At 44.8% G+C, this 11,168-nt stretch overlaps 1 protein-coding gene across 1 annotated transcript in view; it reads left to right on the top strand.

The window, feature by feature from the left end:
- ndst1b (N-deacetylase/N-sulfotransferase (heparan glucosaminyl) 1b) overlaps window positions 1-11,168 on the top strand; it is a 331,224-nt gene that overhangs the window by 87,414 nt on the left and 232,642 nt on the right. Inside the window, exon 6 of the mRNA XM_048603490.1 lies at window positions 378-513. The gene's annotated coding sequence lies outside the window, so the exon portion shown is untranslated. The remainder of the gene's footprint in view (window positions 1-377; window positions 514-11,168) is intronic.

Genomic DNA, 11,168 nt, shown 5'->3' with positions numbered 1-11,168 from the left:
GGGTCTAGACCCTTCTTCAGAAATGGATGAAATGATCTCTGAAGAAGGGTCTAGACCCGAAACGTCAGTCTTCCTGCTCCTCTGATGCTGCTGGGCCTGCTGTGTTCATCCAGCTCTACACCTTGTTATCTCAGGGTAAATGAATAGGAAGGGTTTAGAGGGATATGGGCCAAATGCTGGTAAACGGGACAAGATTAATTTAGGATATTTGGTCGGCACGGATGAACGGATGGAAAGGTGTGTTTCCGCGCTGTACAGCTCTATGACTCTAATTGCAGTTGGTTAGGAAACAGTTAAGTTTGAAGGCTCTGTGATGTCTGGAAGATGCCCTCTAGTGAGTGTTGTGTCTCAGCTGCTTGCCTTTCCCCTTTGTGCAGACAACGAGGCCCTCTCCTCGCATTTTTCCTTCAGAGTTTGCGAGAGAGTGAGAAGAAGGAAAGACAGAACCGAAGGGAAATCCTTGAGGTTAAACAAAAGCACAGGCAATGTGCAGCGAGGATTAGCTGTGTGCCGGTGAGTCGCTGTCTTCCGCGATTGCAATCTTTGTGATGACTGACTGTGTGTCTATGTGTATGTGTGTGTGAATATGTACAGTTTGCAGGCCTGAGCTGCCTCGCAGGATCTTTACTCAAAGAAAAGGACGGCTCATGTGGTTCAGCAGGAAGCAGAGAACAACCGGGGACAGCGAAAGAGACTGAAATTCCAAGTGAAGTGATGAGAGGTGAAAGGATAGGGAGTGAGCTTTGAGCTCTGTGAAGTGTTGCAACCAGCAACCAGTTCGATTCGAAACAACTGAGCTTTAGCACAGTTCAAAGCCGGCTTTTAAAGCAAGGGTTTAAGACAAAATATAGCCAGCATTTTAGAGCAGATCGTAAGGTTCATTGACAAATGCTTATGAACTGGATCTATCCTGTTGAAATATTGATTAAATTAGAATAATTCAAATAACATTCACATCCCCTCACCTCACCAACTACCTGTCTGTAAGACGAAATACAACAGGCAAATACTGCAGATGCTGGAAATCTGAAATAAAACTGGAAAATGCTGGAAATGCGAAGCTGCAGCTGTGAAGGGAGAAACAGTTGATGCTTCGTGTCAAAGGCTATTTGTCAGAATTGGAGCGTAACGGGTTTGAGGCAAATAGGGAGGCAGGGAAAGAGTGGAGGAAACAAAAGGGAAGGTGTGGGGTTGATAAATGAGATGATGTTGCAAAGCAGTAGGAGATAGCACTCCCTCGCTGGGACAGGAGGTGGCTCAGTGGTTAGCACTGCTGCCTCACAGCGCCAGGGACTCAAGTTTGATTCCACCCTCGGGCGATGGTCTGTGTGGAGTTTGCACATTCTCCCCGTGTCTGTGTGGGTTTCCTCTGGGTGCTCCAGTTTCCCCCCACAGTCCAAAGATATGCAGGCTATGTGGATTGGCCATGCTCAATTGCCCCTAGTGTGGAGAGGTGTGCAGGTTAGATGGATTGGCCATGGAAATGCAGGGTTACAGAGATAGGTGGGTGGGTCTGGGTGGGCTGCTGTTTGGAGGGTCAGTGTGAACTCGATGGGCTGAATGGCCTGCTTCCACACTGTAGCGATTCCATGATTGCAGGTTTAAGTGGGACATGCGGAATCATTTGAAGTAGCTGCTGTCTAAAGGTGCAATGCTCATGATCTAGAATTGGTGAAATTTGCGTTGTGTCTGGAATTCCCAATCGGAAGGTGAGGTGCTGTTCCTCAAGGTAACCTTGGGCTGAGTGGGGCAGTGCGTTAGGCTGAGGATAGAGTGGGATCAGAATAAAGAGTTAAAAAGAGAGACATATAGAAGCTTAAAAGTTACATGGGTAGTGCTGACCCAGTCTGTGTAGAGGGGTTCACATTATGAGCAGTGGATCTGGTATATTCAATTGAAAGTACAGATAAATCACTATCTCACCTGGGAAGAGTGCTTTGGGGTGATGTCCAGTGAGAAAAGAGATGGTAAAAGATCAGGTATTGCATCTTGTGTGCATTCACTAGAAATTGCAACAGAAAGTGACAGTGATGTCACAAGTAACTGCCCAGGTATGCCCACTCCACAAAAAGCAGGAAGAATCCCATACCATTGCCATTCCATCAGTTTCCTCTTGATCTTCAGCAAAGTGATGAAGGGGTCACTGGCAGAGTTATCATGTAGCACGTACTCAATGATAACTGGCTCAGTTCGGGTTCCGCCAGGGCCACTCAGCTCCTGACCTCATTACTGCCCTGGTTCAAACATGGACAAAAGAGCTGAATTTCAGAGGTGAGGTGAGAGTGACAGCCCTTGACATCAAGGCTGCATTCAACTGAGTGTGGCATCAAGGAGCCCTGACAAAACTAGAATCAATGGCTATCAGGGGGCAAACTCTATGGTGGGTGGAGTCATACCTGGCACATAGGAAGATGGTCGTGGTTGTTGGAGGTCAGTCATCTCAGCTCCAGGACATCTCTGTAGGAGTTCCTCAGGGTAGTGTCCTAGGCCCAACCATCTTCAGCTGCTTCATTGGTGAATTTCCTCCATCATAAGGTCAGAAGTGGTGATGTTCACTGATGATCACACGATGTTCAGCACCATTCGTGGCAGCTCAGATACTGAAGCAGTCCGTGTTCAAATGCAACAAGATCTCATCTAACCATCCTTCCCTTGGCATTCAATGACATTACCATCACTGAATTCCCTACTATCAACATCCTGGGGTTACCATTGTCCAGAAATTCAACTGGACTTGCCACACAAACATAGTGGCTACAAGAGCAGATCTTACAGTCATAGGGTCATTCGGCACGGAAACAGACTCTTCGGTCCAACTTGTCCATGCTGACCAGATATCCTACATAAATCTAGTCCTATTTGCCAACATTTGGCCCGTATCCCTCTAAACCTTTCCTATTCATACACCCATTCAGATCTCTTTTTAAATGTTATAATTGTACCAGCCTCCACCACTTTTTCTGGCAGGTCATTCCATACATGCACCACCCTCTGTGTGGAAAAAGTTGCCCCTTGGATCCCTTTTAAATCTTTCTCGTTTCTCCTTAAACCTATACCCTGTAGTTTTAGACTCCCCTAATCTGGGAAAAAAGACTTTGGCTGTTCACCCTATCCATGCTCCTTATGATTTTATAAACCTCTATAAGGGTACCCCTCAGTCTCTGATGCTCCAGGGAAAATAGCCCCAGTCTATTCAGCCTCTCCCTGTAGCTCAAACCCTCCAACCCTGACAACATCCTTGTGAGTCTTTTCTGAACCCTTTCAAGTTTCACAACATCCTTCCTTTAGCAGGGAGACCAGAACTGCACGCAGTATTCCGAAAGTGGCCTAACCAATGTCCTGTGCAGCTTCAATAGCCCCCCAACTCCTATACTCAGTGCACTGACCAATAAAGGCAAGCATACCCAATGCCTTCTTCACTATCCTGTCGACCTGCGACACCACTTTCAAGGAATTATGAACCTGCACTCCAAGGTCTTTGTTCAGCAACACTCCCCAAAACCTTGCCATTAAACATATAAGTCCTGCCCTGATTTGCCTTTCCAAAACAGAGCACCTCATGTTTATCTAAGTTAAACTCCGTCTGCTACTCCTTGGTCCATTGGCCCATCTGAACAAGATCCCGTTGTAGTAACCTTTTTTACTCTCCACTACACCTCCAATTTTGGTGTCATCTGCAAACTTACTAACCGTACCTCCTGTGTTCACATCCGAATCATTTATATAAATGATGAAAAGCAGTGGACCCAGCACCGATCCCTGTGGCACACCACACAGGCCTCCAGTCTGAAAAATAACCTTCCACCAATTCACCCAATAGTCGTCTATTCCTCAAAAAAAAATCTCCACTTGTATTTGGTGCTTTTGATATAGTAACATTCTTGAGATGCTTCAGCAGAATGATTAATGAAGGGTATTCCTAAGTTTGCGGTGGAGATCACAGAAAGCATGGTCAACATAGTGTAGAAATGAAGATTGGGGAAGCAAAAATATGGCATTAGCAACTCATCCTGAGATCAAATGTGGATGAAGATTATAAATAGATTGGCTTTGTTGCAGTGGTAGATGAAAAAATGGAGGGATCAAGGACATATACTTGGGAGACAGTGGAGGTAACTGCAGAAGCAGAAAGATGAGCCATTGAACATGATTGCCTCACTATGATTAGATAATAGTGGAACCAGGAATAACCGAATAGACTACGGCTGTTTTTTTTCTGAAAAGAGAAGGCTGATGGGTGACCTGATAGAGGATTTACAGAAGTAGTTTGAAGTGGTAAAAGATGTAAAGAACATATTTCCACTGTTGGGAAGAACAAAACTAGAGATTATAAAGTTAAGACAGTCACAAATAAATCCAGAAGAAAATTCAACAGAAATGTCTTTATCCAAAAATTGATTAGAATGTGGAACTCATTATTGCAGGGAGCAGTTGAGGGAATATATTTGATACATTTAAGGAGAATTTAGAAGAAACAAATCGGGAAGCTAGGAATCATGAGGGTACAGAGAAGTTCATCTGGAACATAAATACCAGCGTGGAACTTTTGCACCAAATAGCTGCTTCTGTGGTGCATCCTATATGAAAGATGAACTGAGGACAAAGATTCAAAATAATGTTTACAGCAAGCTATTATGGATGATAAATGAAATGCATAAATAGTAAGTGAACTCTAATATAAATTGTGGCAACATTTCTATCTGACATTTTCCAATCAGAAACTTTGACTTGTATGTTGTAAATTGGGATACAGAAGCAATCACAGTACTTTTTTTATGTCAAAGGACATTGATTACCCCCGTTATTGTTTCAATTCTCAGTCTGGTGGTGGCTTAATTAATACAGTGCTTAATATTTTTAAACTAGTACAAAATGTGGAATACATGAACCAGTTTTATTAACTTGCAAATAGATATTTTATCATCACAGGCCATATTACAATGTTTAACATCTGCTTTAAACTATGAAAAAAAATTGAAGTATATACTGTTTCCCCAGGATTCCCTGCACATCGTGTTGTGAACCTTCACTCGGTTGTGAAGACAAGTGCACGGCTTATTGTTATTGGAAATCTGGGACACTTCAACCTCCATCCTGCACCTGCTCTTCCCAAAAGCTGTTGTGATTGGGGTTAAATCAAAAATCTCAAGACTGAATCCAATTCTGGATTCAGAATTGGCTGACCCTTAGAAGACAAATGGTGGTAGTGGACAGGAAATATTCAACATGGTGCTCAGTTATGAGTGATGTACCACAAGGATCTGTTCTGCGTCCTCTTCTATTTGTGATTTTTGTAAATGATTTGGATGAAGGAGTGGAAGGGTGGATTAGTAAGTTCGTGGACGATATGAAGATGGGTCGAGTTGTGGATAATGCGGAGGGCTGTTCTAGGTTACAAAGGGACATTGATAGGATGGAGAGCTGAGCTGAAAAGTGGCAGATGGAGTTTAACCCTGAAAAGTGTGAAGTGATTCATTTTGAAAGGGCAAATTTGAAAGCAGAATACAGGGTTAATGGAAAGATTCTTGGCAGTGTGAAGGAACAGAGGGATCTTGGAGTTCATGTCCACAGTTCCCTGAAAGCTGCCACCCAGGTAAATAGAGTTGTTAAGAAGGCGTATGGTGTGTTAGCTTTCATTAATAGAGGGATTGAGATCAAGAGCCGTGAAGTTATGCTCCAACTATACAAAACCATGGTTCGGCCACATCTGGAGTATTGTGTCCAGTTCTGGTCGCCTCATTACAGGAAAGATGTGGAAGCGTTGGAAAAGGTGCAGAGGAGATTTACCAGGATGTCACCTGGAATGGAGGGAAGGTCTTACGAGGAAAGGTTGAGAGAGCTAGGGCTTTTCTCTTTAGAACGAAGAAGGATGAGAGGTGACTTGATAGAGGTGTACAAAATGATCAGAGGTATAGATAGAGTGGACAGCAAGAGACTTTTTCCTAGGGTGGAGGTAGCTATTACAAGGGGGGCATAGTTTTAAAGTGAGTGGAAGTAGATATAGGAGAGACGTCAGAGGTAGGTTCTTTACTCAGAGAGTGGTAGGGGTGTGGAATGCATTGCCGGAGAGGGTAGTGGAGTCGGCCTCGTTAGGGCCATTTAAGCAGCTATTAGATAGGCATATGGATGATAGTATAAGGTAGGGGTGGAGGTTAGATAGACCTTAGATTTAGGGTAAAAGTTTGGCACAACATCGTGAGCCGAAGGGCCTGTACTGTGCTGTACTGATCTATGTTCTGTGTTCCATGTCTTCTACCTTCAAGCCAGTTCTGTATCCAAATGGATAGTTCTCCTTGCATTCCATCTGATGTAACCTTGTTAACTCGCTAGGAATACTGTGGCAAGTAACCCGCCTCCTGACTGAGTGTAAGAGACCACTCCCCACTTGCCTGGATGAGCACAGCTCCAACATCAATCAAAAAGCTTGACACCATCCCTGGGCAAATCAGCCTATTTGATTCCACAAGCATCCACTCCCTCCACCACCGACGCTCAGTAGCAGCAGTGTGCGCTGTCTACAATATGCACTGCAGAAATCGCCAGGGCTCCTAGACAGCACCTTCCAAACCCACGACCACTTCTCTCTCGAAGGACAAGGGGCAGCAGATACTTGGGAACACCACCACCTACAAGTTCCCCTCCACTCACCAACCTGACTTGGAAATCTAACACCATTCCTTCACTGTCGCTGGGCAAAAATCCTGGAATTCCATCCCTAAGGGCATTGTGGGTCTACCTGTGGATCTTGAACTGCAGCAGTTCAAGAAGGCAGCTCACCACCATTTTCTCAAGGGACAGTTAGGTGTGGATAGTAAATTCTGGCCTAGCCAGTGACATGCACATCCCATGAGTGAAATAAAAGGAAAATGATGGGATATGGTGGGAAATTGAAGAGTAGACAAGGATGTTGTGAGGGAACTGTCCCTTTGGAAGTGGTGAGAAAGCAGGAGAGGGGACGATGTGTTTCGTGATGATATCAAAGCAGAAGTGCTGGAGTTGTTGTTGTCTGTTGAGTGTGGAGACTGATGAGATGGAGGTCGAAGACAAAAAGGGTGAGGAAGTACCATGGTACTGAGAGGAAATGAAGTGAAAGGAGCTGTGGGAGTTTGTGGATGGATATAATTAGCAGCCTATTGACTTAAAGCAATCAAGGAAGGAAATGGAAGCATTGGAGCTGGACCGAGTGAGGATGAGAGAAAGCCCGGGAGTAGAACCAAAATGTGTGAAACTTCTCAGTTTAGGGAACCAGCAAGAAGCCACACCTATACTGTCATCGATGTACCAGAAAATGAAGTGAGAGAAGAAAGGGAATCTGAATTTGAAGGAAGAAGGATTTTGGTGAGGAAATATCTCAGATACTCGATGCAGTTTTGTTTTCCTTCCACTGGGCCCGGTTTGTAGAGAGTCATCCTGGACTTGAGGAATTAGCTGTCTCCACACAAGCTGCCAGACTGGCTGAGTTTCTCCAGCACTTTGTACTTAACCGGACTAATAGCTGGGACAGGAGTGGTTGTGTTCTGAGGGAAGGTTGAACAGCCTAAGCTTATATCCACTACAGTGTAGAAAGGAAGAGGTGATTCAAACATGGGAGTCTTAGAATCATAGAATCCCTACAGTGTAGAAACAGGCCATTTGACACAACAAGTCCACACTGACCATCCAAAGGTATCCTACCCAGACCCAGCCTATCCCTGTAATCCTGCATTTCCCATGACTGTTCCACCTAACCTGCACATCCTTGGACACTACAGGCAATTTAGCATGGCCCAGTGCACCCTAACCTACACATCTTTGGACTGTGGGAGGAAACCTATGCAGATGTGCGGGAGAATATGCAAACTCCATGCACACAGTCGCCCGAGGGTAGAATCGAACCCAGGTTCATGGCACTGTGAAGCAGCAATGCTAACTACTGAGCCACACTGCCCCCCTTTTATTTCTAGACTGGATGGATGTGGAAAGGGTGATTTTTAAGGTCGAATCTAGAACTAGGGGTCATTGTTTAAAAATAATGGCTTTATAACAGAGACTTCAGTAAGGCCTTTGTCAGTAAGGCCTTTGACAGGGTCCCTCATGGTAGGCTGATACAGAAGGTAAAGTCGCATGGGATCAGAGGTGAGCTAGCAAGATGGATAAAAACCCTAGCTCAGTCATAGAAGAGAAAGGGTAGCAGTGGAAGGATGCATTTCTGAATAGAGGGCTGTGACTAATGGCATTCCTCAGGGATCACTGTTAGGGCCTTTGCTGTTTGTAATATATATAAATGATTTGAAGGAAAATGTAATTGGTCTGATTAGTAAGTTTGCTGATGACACAAAGGTTGGTGGAATTGCAGATAGCGATGAGGACCATCAAAGGATACAGCAGGATATAGATCGGTTGGTGACGTGGGCAGAGAGATGGCAGATGGATTTTAATCCAGAAAAATGTGAGGTAATGCATTTTGGAAGGTCTAATCGAAATGGAAAATATACAGTAAATGACAGAACCCTTAAGAGTACTGATAGGCAGAGGGATCTGGGTGTACAGGTACACAGGTCACTGAAAGTGGCAACACAGGTGGAAAAGGTCATCAACAAGGCATATGGCATACTTGCCTTCATCGGCCCGGGCATTGAGTTTAAAAATTGGCAGGTAATGTTGCAGATTTATAGAACCTTAGGCCGCATTTGCAATATTGTGTTCAATTCTGGTCGCCACTCTACCAGAAAGATGTGGTGGCTTTGGAGACGGTACAGAAAATATTTACCAGGATGTTGCCTGGTATAGAGGGCATTAGCTATGAGGAGAGGTTGGAGAAACTTGGGTTGTTCTCACTGGAACGACAGAGGTTGAGGGGGGACCTGATAGAGGTCTACAAGATTATGAAGGGCATGGACAGAGTGGACAGTCAGAAGCTTTTTCCCAGGGTGGAAGACTCAGTTATTGGGGGCCATAGGGTTAAGGTGCGAGGGGCAAGGTTTAAAGGTGATGTACGAGGCAACTTTTTTACACAGAGGGTGGTTGGTGCCTGGAACTCGCTCGTGGGGGAGGTAGTGGAAGCAGAAACTATAGTAACTTTTAAAGAGAGTCTTGACAAATATATGAACAGGATGGGAATAGAGGGATATGGTCCCCAGAAGGATAGGGAGTTTTAGTTGTGACGGGAAGCATGTCGGTGCAGGCTTGGAGGGCCAAAGGGCCTGTTCCTGTGCTGTAATTTTCTTTGTCCTTTATACGGAGAAACTGCTTCCCTCAGTGAGTTGTGAGTTTTTACAACTCTCCCTCTAATGGCTGTGGAAGTGGAATTTTTGAATATTTTTAAAGCAGAGGTAGATAGATTCTGAATAAAGAAGATGGGGAAACGTTATCTGGGATAGGCAAGAATGTGGATTTGAGGTCAAAATCAGGTCAGCCGTGATTTTACAGAATGGCAGAGAGAGATCAAAGGGCTGAGAGGCCGACTCTTGTTCCTCATTTGTATGTTTCTATTGATACATTTATTGTTGAGGCAGGCAGAGCTCAGATATACAGTTTTTCAGAGGAACACCTTTCACTGGGAGGTAGTGAAAGGAAAATTTGAGAACAGCCCCAGCCCAGGAGGAGGTAAAGATAAAGCCACCATAACCCTTCTGGGCTGCTATCTCATTAGAGAGATATGGCTGGTGTAGATTTAACCTGAGAGTCACTAGTGTGAAGGGCAAGTTTGAGACAGAGAGTCCTTCATGGTAACCCCAGCTGCTGTGGGAATTGAACCTGCACTGTTGGTGTCTCTCTACATCATGGAAGAGCATCCAACCAACTGAGCTATACAGCCTCCTCCCAGCAGACAAAGGAGTAGGAGGAGAATGGAGTTAGTTGGGGACTGGATAGAGAATGTTTGAGACAGAAATGGAGAGCCCTCCACCTGCTCTGTTAGGAGTGGGGGGGTTAAGGTGCCCCGAAACCATCACATTTCTCGAGCAATACTTTTAATTTATCATCACAAATGCCTCCATTTAGATACGAAGGAAATTGCACTGTCAAGACTGATATAGTGCAAGCGCTTTAATACCCTACAGTGACTCCAGTTACAGTGATTGGGAGCAGTTTGTCGAGCAGAGGCTGATAGCACCCCGATGAAACTGATGAGTGAAGGAATCAAGGGCAGGAAAGTGGACATGAGAATGTTGGTTGGATCAACATTGATCCCATAGAACAGCAAAAAAGGCTTGAGGGGCCTACTCCTGTTCCTATTTGTTGTAAAAAGAGACGATTAGGGTCAGGATAGTGTTAAACTGATGTTGTGGTTGCAAACCAGACAAAGGAAGTGAAAGTTGATTGAAAACGGGAAGAGCTGATTGTTCAATAGGGCAGGAACAGGCTGAAGCAATGGGTTTAAAAAGAGAAAGCTGTTTGTGGATCTCAGGGAGGAAGTAAGGAAGCGGGACTTTAAGAGATAGGTTGAGTGATAGCTCCTCCTGTGTGCATGATTAAAATAATCGTACTTTGAACAGAGACTGACAGTAAACCTGAAATGGAGTAGAAATTGAATGAGCACATTAGGAAATGGGTGACAGGTCTTGCTGCCTTGGTGCCTCACTGCAAAGTTTTCTCTGCAGTTCTATTTCAATTTTGGTCCTTTTGATTTGTGGATTTTCAGTTGTCTCTGCTGCATTTTGCACCCAAGGACTATGCAGCATCACTCGAACCAAAAACAAAGCCGTTCATTCACGAACCAAATGGTCAGCTCACCACATTTGTAGGTGATGAGGTTCAGGGAAAAGTGATAGGTTGAGTAGGGCTTGGCTGCGTGAAAGGTACCATTCTTAGGTAACGATCACAGAGCCTCCTATTGAAACTCTCAAACAGCATCCCCCTTCCTTGTTCTACAAACCAGTCCCAGTCAATGAGGCTGGAGTCACATGGGGGCATTAGGCAGTGCGTCTTGTTATTCTGACAAGATTTTGGAATCATCAAATCCATACAGTGCAGAAGCAGGTCATTCAGCCCATCGAGTCCATCCCGACCCTCCAAAGTACATCCCACCCAGACTCACCCACCCCTACCCTATCCCTGTAACCCTGCATTTCCCATGGCTACTCCACCCAGCTGGCACATCCCTGAACACTATGGGTAATTTAGCATGGCCAATCCACCTAACCTTCACATCTTTGGACTGTGTGAGGAAGCCAGAGCACCCGGAGGAA

Source organism: Rhincodon typus, chromosome 12, assembly GCF_021869965.1.
Source record: "Rhincodon typus isolate 14 chromosome 12, sRhiTyp1.1, whole genome shotgun sequence".
Taxonomy (NCBI): Eukaryota; Metazoa; Chordata; class Chondrichthyes; order Orectolobiformes; family Rhincodontidae; genus Rhincodon; species Rhincodon typus.
This window is presented reverse-complemented; position numbering and strand designations above follow the sequence as displayed.